Source organism: Ochotona curzoniae, unplaced genomic scaffold (genome assembly GCF_017591425.1).
Source record: "Ochotona curzoniae isolate NIBS_2020 unplaced genomic scaffold, NIBS_Ocur_1.0 contig_1, whole genome shotgun sequence".
NCBI classification, from domain to species: Eukaryota; Metazoa; Chordata; class Mammalia; order Lagomorpha; family Ochotonidae; genus Ochotona; species Ochotona curzoniae.
Genome location: NW_024464918.1, coordinates 20,700,646 through 20,715,193, shown reverse-complemented (window position 1 = coordinate 20,715,193; position 14,548 = coordinate 20,700,646). Strand labels below are relative to the sequence as shown.

Sequence of the window (14,548 nt, the reverse complement as noted above, 5' to 3'; positions counted from 1 at the left end):
TTGCACACTACTGTATGGTTTCGCAGTACCTCATATACTAGCAATCGTATTCTTAGCGTAAAATAAAACCCTACTTCTTAGGTGAAAAATTGGATGGCTGCGTGTGAGCGTGTGTGTGTGTTAGGGTGTGTTACATGTAGAATAAATGGTAAATTGGCAAAAATCACATTCAGCATGTGAGAGGTACAAGATAAAAAGGCATTTTAGACTGACACCATTTGGATAAACAACAAGTGATTGTTTCTAGAAATAAATGTAACTAAAAAAGTATGAAACTTTGTAACAATAAAACTGCCATTCGACATGTATGCAAACCCCTCACTGATGAGAAGGCATGCTATTTTTATTCATGGGAAAATATCCTATCTTAAAGATAACTTGTTCTAGCTAACATTCCAATGGGGTAACTGTAGAAGTTAACAGATTGCTACTAAAATTTATGTGAAAGTGAAATTTATATGTCCCCAAATATTTAAGAATATATGAGAAGCCAAAACACGTATTTGTTTTCCAGATACCCAGTCCTTTTAGCACAGTTAGCCTGCGGTGGTTGTGTTTCACAGAAACGGAGGAACACGAAATGCCCATGGACTCGTGGCGCAGCAGGTGCAGAGGGACCCGGGAGAAGCTGCCCATGGACTCGTGGCGCAGCAGGTGCAGAGGGACCCGGGGGAAGCTGCCCATGGACTCGTGGCGCAGCAGGTGCAGAGGGACCCGGGGGAAGCTGCCCATGGACTCGTGGCGCAGCAGGTGCAGAGGGACCCGGGGGAAGCTGCCCATGGACTTGTGGCGCAGCAGGTGCAGAGGGACCCGGGGGAAGCTGCCCATGGACTCGTGGCGCAGGAGGTGCAGAGGGACCCGAGGGAAGCTGACTCCATGGGGTAGATAAGCAGGTGACAGAGCACCGAGGACTGGCATTTCTTCTCTTTCAGATCTTGGATAATACTGTGCTGCTGCATCCTTCTGGCCACCATAGTTTCAGATGAGAAATCTGCTGTCCACCGGCCCGTCAGTCCCCGGTGGGTAATGTCCGGACCTTTTTCTCCATAGTATCGTGGCAGCTGAAATGAATAACTGAATTACATCAGTGTATCAGTCTGAATAGGGCTCAAAAGCAAAGTGGAAAAATACACTCATTCGGACAGAATTTACATACTTATGAAACAGTAAACTGTACTGTGTGTGTGCACACGTGTGTCTAGGAATTATTGAAATGATCTAGACATTTTCATACCCAGTTTGGCAGAGTGTCTGTCTCCATAAGCAGGAGAGAGAAAGGAGAGGACAAACAGTATGAAATCAGAGAGATCAGCTATAGTGTTCCATTTCTTCTCTAAATCACATCTAAAGAGAGATGTATATTTTTATTATAAATATACAGCTCTATGTATTACCTTGCATTTTTTTACATACCTGTTTTGTGAATATCTAAAAGAAATAGAAACTGCTAATGAAGAGTATTGCCATTTCTTCTTTAAATGTATTTATTATAAATTTGAAAGGCAGAGTTGCAGGGGTAGGAGAGATGCCTAAAGAGAGAGAGAGAGAGAGAGAGAGAGAGAGAGAGAGAGATCCAACATCTGCTAATTTGCCCTCTACATGGCTGCAATGAGTCTTGGCTTCCATCTGATTATCATGTGGGCCCAGGGTCCACACACTTGAGCCATTTCCTGTGACTTTCTCAAGTACGTTAACAGGGAGCTGAATCAGAAGTGAAGTAGCCTAGATTCAAATCAGCGGTCCTATGGCATACTGGTGTGTCACAGAGCGTGGCTTACCCCACTGTGTCATGATGCTCTCTTCATAGACGGGCATCTCAAAGTGCTATGCTCATCATCATTTTAACGTTATAACTAAAATATTCAATGCAATATCACTTGGAAAATAGGTGCTGGATAGCCTGGTGTTTGATAGTTGGTGCACGCATTTGAGTGATTTGGGAGACAGCCTTGCAGGAGTTGGGCCCTGGCAACAATTACAGATGGCCAGAACCCAGACATCCTGATGGAGAGCTACAGTTGAACATGGATCCCTCTTAAGTGTAGTTGTGCCCCTACGTGTCGGCAGGAGGCATGCTTAGAATTAAGAATGGGGCTCTTGTAATTGTAAGCAATCCACTCACTATGAATTACAGAACTGACCCCCGAATCTGTTATTTCTCCACATAAACCATCGTTAAGTGTTATTCTTTTAAAGCTATATTCTAAGGAGCAGTAAATTACAAGGTTCCTAAAACTACTAGCCATCGTAATTTTTAAAAATCTAAAACTCTCTTCACTAATGCAACTGTGCTTACCCGAAGTTAAGATATTATATATTGAGGTGTTGAAAAATTTATCTCGATGCTTCTGTGCCAGACTCTATCATTCACAGACCCATGGAAAAGTGTTGACATTTTGATTTAAGCACATCTGAATTTTCTTTTATTAGATATTTCTAATAAAGTGTAAAAAAAAAAACTACTTGGAGGGAAAGTTTCATTTTGTGAGCCTTCTAACAGCTGTAAGTCTCAGTCTTTGTGAATCTCCTATGCGCATGGAGTTTCATTTGCCACATGTAGAGGAGATAGCGGCCCAGTACACAGATGATGTTCCCCACGTATCAGTCCAGCTTGCCTGGCAGGATGCTTGCAGTGTTATGTTCACAGAATGCCAGAGACCTGCAAGGTCCCAACGATGTGTTTGCTCTTTTTTTTTTTAACTTTCAGAGCTATGTAAAGGTATAAAGAGAATAAGGGGTTAAGGATGCTTTCCTTACAGAGCTAAAATATGAACACTAGGAATTATCCATCTATACATATCTCTCTCTCTCTCCAGGAACTGGCTGCGTTCCTGGCCCCTGGCTTCTGTGTGATCCCTGCCTGGCTGTCACTGACATTCAGGGACTGAACCTATCTATTGACATATGATATATCTATATATATTATATATATAAAATCTCTGGGAAGAACTGGATCACGTTCCTGGCCTCTGGCGTCCGTGTGGTCCCTCCCTGGCTGTCACTGACATTCAGGGACTGAACTGACACATGGAAGGACTTTCTTTCTTGTTATCTTCCTTTCTATTTCTCTTTGCCTCTCTGTCACTCTCCTTCCCAATATATAACTGCATGAATCTTTAAACTGTGCAGATTTTTAAATCTATGCTTCATCTTCTTGTGTGAACAAATGTTAAGTAGGCGTTATTATCCCTACCTTGTGTTCATCAAGTTTCATTGATTTGTTTGGACCGCATGACTAAGAGCTGGCCACACTGGGGATTGATTCTACAGCCACATGAAGAGCCCGCGTGCTTTAACCACAACATATTGTATGAATTCTTAAGTATGTCTGCAGTGCAACCCTTCTTGGCACCCCTCTGCCACTCCCTGCGTTCGTAGTCTTGGTATCCATTCTTGCGGTTATAAAATGGTCTGAGTATGTTTCCCTGTTTTCAGACTCGTAAGAATCCTCCTATCCCCAACCGTTCATTTCCTGCTGACACACTGTTCTCTAAAGGGTGTGTTTGATGAAAGAGTGTCCCTGTTTTCTGTAAGAGAAGTGCTGCGTCCTGCATTCTCGAGGCCCTGTCAAATGCGTGTCCGGCTTCCCTCCTCTCTGCACTCACAGTCTGCTCCAGAGATGATTGCAGCATGGTGCTTCGTGTGTATGTGCAGTTGTTTGCTCCTCCCCCTTTCCTGTGATTGCTCTAGCTCTTTTTAAGAGCAAACTCTGAGCTTAATCCAGAGGCCATTGCTCCATGCTGTCTTCTCCACATTGATCTTCCTCATCCCAGGCTGCTATACAGATTCTTCATACATCGCCCATGTAGTACAAGAACTTGCAAGACATCTAAGGTCTTGTGTTTCTCATTATTTATTTTATTTGAAAGTCTCAAAAAAAGAGAGAGAGGGGGAGAAAGAGGAGGAGAGGAGAGGAGAGGAGAGGAGAGGAGAGGAGAGGAGAGGAGACGAAAGGAGAGGAGACGAAAGGAGAGGAGAGCAGAGGAGAGGAGAGGAGATCTTATGTTCTGGTCCATTTTCCAATGCCCACAGCAATAATAACCACAGCTGGGTTGGACCCAAGTACTTGAGCTGTGAAATCCTACCACTCAACAAATGTGTTGGCGGGCATTGGGAATAGAGCCATTATTCAAACCCAGGTGCTCCGAGATAGGATGAGGTGTCCCAAGTGGTTTCTTTAACCCCCAGATTCAGACTGAGAAAAGTCCATGAAATCGTAACAATTGTTTTTCCATAAGAGTTTAGGTTAGTATGTCAGTAGAGACAAGGATCATACACATTCAACTTGATGGCATGCAGTTGAACTAATTGGTATGGCCTGCAAATGAGCACTGCTGGAAGTAATTGCACGTGGCTATTTTGTTTGTTTTAAAAAGGCGTTATTTTTTAATAATGCTGAGTAGAATGTATTAGAATCACCAGGGTGGGTAAATAGTGATATTTTCACTGTGTAGGCTATCTGTGTACTTGCGTCAGTCTGAATATCCAATGTAGAAGAGTCAGTCAATGTGTTGTTCATGTTCTATGCAGGCGTTCTCTCATTGGGTGCTGATTGAAAGCTCCAGGGGAAAGAGGAGACGGTACATCAATGGCGTGTTGTAGTGTGGGGTGGACAGCAGCACCAGTCTAGACAGCTGAAGAGACTCAGCATGGTGAGCAGTGGGACTCGAGGGGGGGAGTTGCTGTGGACTAACTCGGAAGTCTTGACCTTGTCTTGTAAGCTGTGATCCTCTGCAACATTTGAAACAAGGCACATGATGAGTTATCAATCTAGAGTCTAGTTTGATACCGTCCTGAAGTTCAGCTAGAAGGGAGCTTGCTGCGTGGGGTTGTTGCAGGGTAAAGTGATGGCAGCAGGAAGGGGTTAGCGGCCAGATGGGCATGACTTGAGATGAGAGCAACAGTCAGATGTAGGATAAAAGGCTCCAAGATGAAGCAGTTTTAATGGGAGTTAGATGATGATTATATAGGCTTCCTATGTATGCTGGGACAGATGGCTGCGGATGTATTAATAATGTATCCTGCGCTCCTGAAGTCAATTTCGTTGTGCCCTGATGAAAGTGACAGTGGGAACTTCTTTTCGTTCCCCTTCCCAGTTTCCTTCCTTTCCCAGATCACCTGCATTCCTGGGCTTGTGGCTCATGCTCCGTCTTCAAAGTTGATAGCACAGTATCCTCAGAAGTGTGTGTCCCTGACTTCTGCTTGATGGCCATGCCTTCCTTTTGTAGAGACTTCGTGGTCACACTGGGCACGTATGAGTTGTCCGGGATAACTTGCTCACCTCAAGACCCTTAACTAATCCCACCTCAAGGCCTCTTACCATTAGAGCTAATATATTCTCAGGTGCCCAGCACAGGTGAAGGCTGGGAGGATTAGTATCCATTGTACTACAATAATGAATGAAAAGTTTTGCTGTAAACTGGTATTCCAGTCTTTTAATGGATATATCATAAGCTGCTGATACATCCACTGAGTTCAAGAATGAAAAAGGGTACCAAAGTTAAGGAGTCTGAGAGGGAAGGAAAGAGACAGGGAGATAATATTTGAGTTTGAATTAGAGCTAACTCAATGTGGGTTATTATATAGTTAATCAGTAGGAAGGTGCCCATATGTAGTAAAAGCTTAGCAGGGGGGAATTTGGAAAGATGTATTGATTTCAGAGTCAATATTTCTATGAATGGTGGGAATTACACTTCAGGCTGTGTCACAACAACTGGTTTGGAATTCATTCTCCTCTTGTAAACAGCCATAAAACCTGACAAATATAAGGCAGTGGTTTTCATGAACAGGGCACCAGGCATGAAAAAATTGTAATTTCTGGATGTTGGAGATCCTGCATAGAAATATCTGCAGCTGCCTTGGCTCTTGACCATGGGAACCACTTCCTAATGTTACTTTACAGAGATCTAACAAGCAAAGGGCGGCAGTTAGTCTTCAGGGCTGAAGAGGTGGAGATCAGCTTTTAGGGAGGAGCATTGGAGAGGAGGAATGGAAACGGACGAGGCTCCAGCAGTCTGTGTGAGGGTTTCCTCGTAGTCATGGGCTGGAGCGTTGCTGCACAGCGCAGAGAAAGGCGAGGGCACTGTGCCAGGGAACAGATGCTTTGGCGTGAAGACCAGAACAGAGGCATGCCCCATGCTACAATGCTGGAGATCTAGTCTGTGCAAAGAGGAGACACGGTCCTTAACCTCACAAACTCATCACAGCTACCGAAGTGCTGGTGCCTGGAGGAAGAAGATGTCCTGCAAGGAGGGTCAGAGAAGAGCGCTTGCAGTCTTGCTCCAGCCTGTGCAGGGTGGAAGCGGCCATCAGAAAACAGGCAGGCGAGTGGGCTTGATTTCAATGACCCTCTTGATTACAAAGGCTGCATTTGACATGCAGCCTGCCATTTGCCATTCCAGGTGCTGGAGTGATGCCAGCATCACAGCCTGCATGCCCCTGCTGCCCCAGTGTCCACATCAAGCCCCGATGGTCTCTCAGAAGAGGCTCTGGGCATTGGAGGCTGTTGTGCACTGAATTTAGAGGCACAGAGAATCTATATGCGCCTGAATCTGCCTTTCTCAAATTCAACAGTTCAGGTTAAGCAGCTCTTAAACGAACTAAGCAGACAAATAAAAACCCTTATTCTTTAAAACCAGGAATGCCGATCTTTTCAATATTTTACCCAAGTGTTCATCCTACAATTAAAAATTTAGTAGGTATTCATGCTAACAGGGAAATGTGCCGCATTCAAGAGAAACTACAGTATGCGCTGGCCTTGAGGCTGCCCGGATGGCGGATGTTAGACAATAACTGCCATGATCAGAGGCCTAAAGGAGACGTAATGAGTGCTAACGCATGAGCAGAGAAGTCCTCAGCAGAAAAGCAGAAATAATAGATACTTGAAAATAAACTTGCGGTAACTCTAAGCAAAGGAAAAAAAAAATCATGAATATTTTGGCTATTGCAGAATAAAATCTCATAATATCTGCTCTGAAGAACTAAAAAATAATAAGTAAGTAAATAAATAAATAAATAAATTTGAAGAAAAGTAGATCAAACATCAGGCACCATGATTTAGTCCATCATTCATGGGATTACGCTCCCCTGGATGAAAATAACGAGAATACAGCAGAGCAAATATTGGAGAAAATAGGTCATTTGATTGTTCCCAGTTTTATAAAACACATCAACCTTAAAACCCAAGAAAGCAAACCAATGCAATGACAACAGTGTCTGTGTTCATCTGAATATTAAAAACAAAGGGGAGAAACCTTCCAAGCAGCCCCAGAGGAGGATTCAGAACATGCCAAGGAATGAGTGCCTGAGTGGTGGGACATGTCGCCTTGAAAGACGAAGGCGTGCGGAACACGAGTCGCCTTGACGTGGCTGGGGAGTGAACACCTGGCAGTCCGGAAGTCTTCGGCCACCAGAGAGGGGCTTCAATGCGGAGGAAGTCACAGACATGGCCACATAAATGGAAGCTTTGCAGTGGTCCTGTAAGCCAGGCAATGGAAGCTACTGAGCTTTGTGATGAGGGCTGGTGCCCCATCTGCCCTATGGCAAAACTATAACCAGTAAATGCAAAATTCATCATCCATCCAGCAATTGTGAATCCTGCATGATACATCTGTCAGTGTAAGATGCCTTTATCTGTTCTAATATTCAAGAATAGGCACACATATGCATCTTTTGTATGTGTATATGTGTGTATATAAAAATGCCAAAGAATTAGAAATTAAATCAATGGGTCATCAAGTAAATCAAATGATACCAGAATAAAATTATAACAAATTAGTATGAAATGTAAGATTTGTTCAGAAGCGGGCCTCTGACCTGCTGCTGGAGATGTCACTTCCCATGCCCGTGTGCCACACTGGACTGCCTGACTTTGACCTCTGGCTCCAGCTCCTGCACCCAGATGCAAAGGACACCATACAATGAAGAATGGAGAGTTACAGACGTCATACGTAAATAGATCAAGATCAAGAATTAGCTTTTCGGACCTGGTGCAGTAGTCTAGTAGCTAAAGTCCTCAACTTGAATGCACCAGGATCCCATATGGGTGCTAGTTCTAATTCCGGTGTCCCCGCTTCCTATCCAGTTCCCTGCTTGTACCTTGAGAATGCAGTCGAGGACGGCCCAAAGCCTTGGGACCCTGCACCCGTGCGGGAGACCTGGAAGAGCTCCTGTCTCCTGGCTTCAGATCGGCGCAGCACCGGTCGTTGCAGTCATTTGGGGAGTGAATCATCAGATGGAAGATCTTCCTCCCTGTCTCTCCTCCTCTTTGTATATCTGACTTTGCAATAAAAATAAATAAATCTTAAAAAAGAAGTGAGAAACATGAAGAGTACAACAAAGGAATCCCAAGATTAGCAAGAAAAAAGAAATACCCCAAATAAGGGAGGAAATAAACAAAATAGAGATCCAAAGAACAGTATATAACATCACTGAATCAAAGAGCTGGTTCTTCAAGAAAATCAACAAAATAAATTCCCTACTAAAAGAGGGAGAAGATGCGAATCAGTAGGGTCAGAGACGAAAAAGAATTATAACAGCTACCTCCTCGGACATACATAGAATTATCAGGAACTATTACAACCAGCTGTGTGCCAACCGATGAGAACTAGCAGAGATGGATGTATCTATTTTGGACACATGCAGCCATTGGGAGACCGTGATGGAGCCGCAGGCTCTGGCCTGGTCCAGCTTTGGCATGGTCCAGCCTTGACCACTGAGAGTGTCCAGAGAGTGAACCAGAGATGGAAGCACTGTCTCTCTATGCCTCTCCCTTCCTCTCTATAATTTTCAAAATAATAAGCAAATCACTTTTTAAAAAATAACAGAAGCTCATGTTTTACCTTACAGTACCAGAGTTCCATTTGGCCCCAGATTCTCTCTCCAACTTTCTAACAATGAGGGTTCTGCAGAGGCAGTGAAGATGCCCTGGCTAGTAGACTGTGAGCTCCCCTCGAGATAAGGATTGCTTTCCAGCTCCCAGCTTGTGTCCGGTCCAGCCTCAGCCAGCTGTAGGCACTTGCAAGCTGAACCCACAGATTCTCTCATCTCTCTCTCTCTCTCCTTCCCTTCTCCTTCCATTCCTGTCTCTTTGCCTCTTAAATAAATACAAACTTAAAATCTTTTAAATTAATGTGAGCAACAATGCAAGTTGTGAAAATCCATGCATATCCCATCTAAAGTACCAGTTTAAAAAATTAAATAGGTATGAGTAAAGGAAGCCATACCAGATGGATAGAATATAGATGGTATACAACAGTGTGTGTGAAGTGCTATTTATAAGTGAGAACCAGTAATAAAAGCAGGGGGATGAGAGGTGCTGAAAAGTGAGTGTTAACATTTACAACCAGGTATTCAGGAAGAGCCTTGAGATGGAATCAAGCTGAAGCACAATGTAGAAACAAGTCATATGTCAAATATCCATATGGTAGAAATAGGAAAAGTTTATCACCCGTGGTCTATGCTTCCACCCAAGACTGAGGAACAAAAGCAAAGGACATAAGCATAGAAGCATAAAAGATAATAGCAAAATCCATGAACTGTGAAACAAATCAATAGAGAATATTAATAAACCTAAAAGCTGGTGGTTTGAAAAGATAAAATCAATAAAGGCCTTCGCGAGTCTCACACAAATGGGAAAAGCCAATGAAGGCAAAACCAAAAGGATGTGTATCAGGAAGCGAAGGCCAAGTTCTCTCCAGATGGGCCCAAAAACGAAGCAGTGAAGCAATGCCACTACTATTCTGTTATCTGCATTTGTAAACTTTACAGTGACAAAATCCAAGAGGGCATGGATCAGCAAAAGTGGTGACATCCTAGCCTAGGTTCCTTACACCCAGTGGCACATCTAGCAGTGCCCACGGGCCAGTGCCAGCTGCATGAGTGGAGTGTCTGTCACCACTATATGAGCACTCTAAATATCCACCTGGAGCTTGGCATTTCTAGGGCCATAGCTTCCTCTGTTGTTTTCTGTGGGTCAGGATGAACTTTGTCCTAAATGATAAACAAATCCTGGAAGCAAGAAAGCTCCCTGAGTTCATTACCCTTGGAATGTAAACAGATGGAAGGTCTGGCAGGTCTGAACCATTGATCAGTCACGGGGGAAGCCTGTTGGCCTTGGTTCATCTTTAAGCCCATATTGATTGTAGCTTTTGCTTAGAGAGCCCTGATCACACCAAAACTTGAAAAGATGACTCATTTCCCAACCATTTTATGTCAAAACATTTGACAGGTTAGCTGAAACTGACAAATGTCTTGAAAACTGTGACCTAAAATTTATACACACACAAAAAAGTGTTGAGATCATTAATGAGCCACCTCAGCCTCACACTTCACGGAGAAGATTGTAGAGGCTTTGGGAAACTCAGGTGAAGCTGCAGAAACTGGAGAGAGAGCATGAGAAGGGGAACCACATGGTAAAGCGATAAAGTACAGAGGTCAGTGAAACACGACACACAACTGAGAAAATAAGAAATGCTAAAGGTAGTTCTCTAAAGTTTTCTTTTTAAAGCAAAATGATTGTTTAATCAATCGCAAAAGTAGTATTTAAAGTGACCAATAGCATGAAAAAAAAAAGGCAATTGTTAACATCCTACAGACATTAAAACGATACGGGAATTTGGTGATCAACTGGATGCCCACACTTTTAATATCTTGAATGAAATTGAACATTTTCTTCACAGGCAGCTTTACATAACTGATACAAGATGAAACAAAGAGAAATATGAATAATGTTTCATTAATAAAAGAAATTGAACATTTTTAAAGACCATCCCATGTGTCCTGGGCACAGATGCTCACAGCAGTCTTCGTAATAATTCCTCAGGCTGGGATGAGAGCAGATGTCGTGACCTGGAGAACGAATAAGGAGAACCTGTGAGAGTTCACACTTGAGGAAGACCTAGAGCTAAAGAAGAGGGACTCTGGATATGGCATGGATGATCCCAAGAGAGCAACACAAGGGACCATCCACTGTGCGCTGATTTGTATTTGAATCCTGTTTTGGAAAAGGCCAGAGTAGTGAAGGCCGTTTCTGGAAAAGCATAGGGCAGAAGGATGGCTTGGAAGAACATCTGAGGGAAGTGCCTGCCCCAGGGAAGTGAGTATACACTTACCCAAAGTGAGCAAATCAGCTCTTAGTTTTTGCATACCTCACTGTATGTCAATTTTGTGTTAAAGACAACGAGAAATATCTTCAAATACTGAACTTTCGTTTATGATGTGCATGTTAGAACCGATGCCAGAAACTTGCTTTGGGTAACAGGAGGATGGCAAATGAACAGGGGCATGGATAACATGAGTGCGGTGGAACGCTAATATAACCGCTATGGTATGTGTGTGAGAACTCCATTCACAATTCTTTCAACATGGCGGTAAGTTTGGAAGCTCTGAAAATGAAATTCCAGTACAACGTGAAAAAGACTTCATGAATACAGAGCCTAAGGCATCAGCTGGTGATGGATGTGCTGCTGTTCTGTCAAAAATGTTGTTGCCAGTCCCTACACTGGCCCTTTGGGTGCAACATCCTGCCTTCTTGCCAGGTTGGATTCAGATGGAACCATTTGACCCATCAGTAGAAGAGGCACCCTTCTGTTTCCTCCCCTGCTGTCATAATCTGGGGATCAGAGCGCTCCAGGGAAGACGGGAGGCAGAACTGTCGCTGAACTCATAAGCAGAAACACAAAAGCATCTTCTCAGAAGCCCAAGGCAGTGTTGGTTGCTGGGGCATCTTCCACTCTGCTCTGCTCTGTTCTGAGGATGAGCAGAGGGGAAGAAATATTAAAGGTTCTCTCGCACATGAAATAGCCCTGAGCTTTTCAGCAAATGATGGAGTGGATAGTAGATGCTCGCCTTGAAGTTCTCCCATCCTGTCAGATCGCCAGTGTTGGCCAGAAACGGTGGTAAATTTTGAATCCTGCACCACTCCTGATGTAGCCAGTGGTCACATATCTTGAGAACAGCAACACGGTCTGAGAAGGGGATACAGCCTTTGGCCCTTCAAGGCCACTGCTGCAGGGAGCTGCTGATTTGTGGCCCGTGGTCTTTCAAAACTTGTGTTTGGCTCCCACGTGATTTATTCCAGCAGTTAAATCCAAGGGCTGAGGCTGGAGACACTCAAGATTTTGGCTGCAAAATGCAACCAGAGATGAAACAGCAACCAGTCTTGAGAAATAGGTCCATTTGCTGTGTAGGGTGCCCAGTGCTTTCCAATGTCACTTAACTGGTGTGATAATCATGGCTTGCATTCAACTTTCCTGTAGCTTAGATATTCCAACATAAGCAGATTGTATCTTCATTGGACTTGATATTTTCATGTATGAGGTCTTTTAGTGCTAGCACAGAGTCCTTCAAAAAAGAAAGGGGGTGGAATTCAATTTGGTGTGGATACATTTTTGAAAACCATGGATAGTTTTTTTTTTATTATTATTATTACAATAAAAGTTTGCCAGGGCTAGTGCTGTGGCTCTGCAGGTTAAGCCACCACCTGCTGTGCTGACATCCACATGAGTGTTGGTTTGAGTCCTGGAAGTTTCACTTCCTATATGGCTCTCTGCCTGGAAGAGCAATAGAATATGGTCTAACTCCTGCAGAAAGACCTCATAGTGTGACTTGACCCAACCCCAGTTATTTTGGCTATCCATTTCAAATAAATAAGTCTTTGAAAAAAATGCACATTTTCCATGTATAAGAAAACATTGTACCTGAAAATATAGCACTTGCTTTTAATGCCAACTTTCACGAGCTTTTTGAAGTCCCCTTGTATTTATGAATTTATATGTAATCACCTCTAGAAAGAAGAAAAACAAAGCAATCGCAAAATATCATAGCACTTTAAGTCCTAATTTCAGGGAACATCAAACAGATCCAACAGATCGAGCCTGGAATGTTACAGTACTGGGGTTTTCTTTATTGGCGCCAATCCCTTTCGCTGTAACGATATAGCACATTCTATCTCGGGCAATGGGACTTGCAGGAGACAATGCAGACTGACAGTCTAGAAAACAATGACAGACTGGTCACAGGGAAAATGAAGCACTACAGGGTGGAAAGACATGATCCATATGCAGATCTGGGCAGCATGCCTTAAAAATCCATAAGAGGCTGACCTGGATAAAGGGCAGGGCAAAGTTATTCGGCAGTTGAATATTCTGCAACGTGGGTGACAGTCCTGGCAGTATCACTGCACAAGCACTGTCCACTTTATTCTCCAGTGGGTTGGAGATGCTCACCTCATGTTATGGAAGTAGCTCAAAATACTGCCCTGTTTTAGCCTGACTGGACTCCTGGATCAGAAAAAGACAGGCATCATCTAGTTGGTGATTGTAATAGATCAGAGATGATGCGGAGTGAAGGTGTGGCGATGGAGTGCACTTTATTTCCTAGTCCTTCTGGGTTGTTACCTTTAAAAACTTTTTTTTGTTGCTGTTAGAGTAAACACATAACCAACCTTTAAGAAGTGAGGGTTGAGCACCTGTTCGTGTGGTTAAGACTCTGGGTAGCCCACATCCTGTATTGCAACACTTGAGTTACAGACCTGCCTTATTCCTGGCTCCACGTTCATTTGAACATCTACCTTGAGAGGCAGCAGGTGGCGGTTCAAGTGTCACTCATTTGAAAGACCCAGATGGAGTTCCATGCGTCTGCTTTCCCTGATCCAGCCCAGCAAGGGGCAGTCATCTGTGAGTGAACCCACTGATGGAATCAATAAATCTATCTGTCAATCCCCACTCTCTCTTTTAAAAAAGATTTAGTTATTTTCATTGGAAAGGCAGATTTACAGAGAGAGAGAAATATCTTCTGTCCATTGGTTCATTCCCCAAGTGGTCGCAATGGCCAGAGATGAGGTGACTCAAAGCCAGGAGCCAAGAGTTTCTTCCTGGTCTCCCACATGGATGCAGAATCCCAAATATTTGAGCCATCCTCCACTGCTTTCCCAGACCACAAGCAGGGAACTGAATGAGAAACAGAGCTGCTAGGACATGGCTGCCCAGGAGGTGGAGGTGGGCTGGCTCCATTTTTAGACAGAGGCAGAGGAAGCTGGGTACTGCCCAAAGGGCTCCCGGGAAGTCCCAAGGGCATAGGAACAGTGCTCTGCATTCCCCCGGGCACAGTTACTTGGCTGGAGTAAGCTGACTCTCTGAAAGCTCCAGCTGTGATTAGAGAAGGAAGAGATCCCTAAGGGACCTTCCCCAGGGGCTTTCCTTCTGCATTGAGGAGACTTCAGAAAGTGCATTAGGGGACAAGTATTGTGGTACATGTGGGTGATCGCCCCTGGATCTCTGCTTAGCAGGAGGGCTAGGCACATGGCACACCATGTCCCAGGGAACCCCCGAGGATGCTTTTGGCTAACCAAGACCTCAACATGGCCTGTTCGCTAGGCATGCTGGAGAGCAATGGGCCACACCCTAGCCTCTTTTCTGTCCTTGGACAACTGTGCTGGGACTTCTCTGCTAAGTGTCTCTGCTTGCCAGCCACTTGGTGATGAATGTCACCTGTGGCATGACTTTTAACTGAGGAGCTAGCTTTTGTGTTCGCTGAGTCAAGGCCTACC

The 14,548-nt window shown here is 44.0% G+C and overlaps 1 long non-coding RNA gene across 1 annotated transcript; it reads left to right on the top strand.

Annotated features, from left to right (window-relative positions):
- The first annotated feature begins 586 nt into the window (after positions 1-586).
- On the top strand, positions 587-4,612 carry LOC121153383. Its single transcript, XR_005883392.1, has 3 exons — positions 587-606; positions 933-1,023; positions 4,531-4,612. It is a non-coding gene; the product is annotated as an uncharacterized LOC121153383 (long non-coding RNA).
- The last annotated feature ends 9,936 nt before the right edge of the window (positions 4,613-14,548 follow it).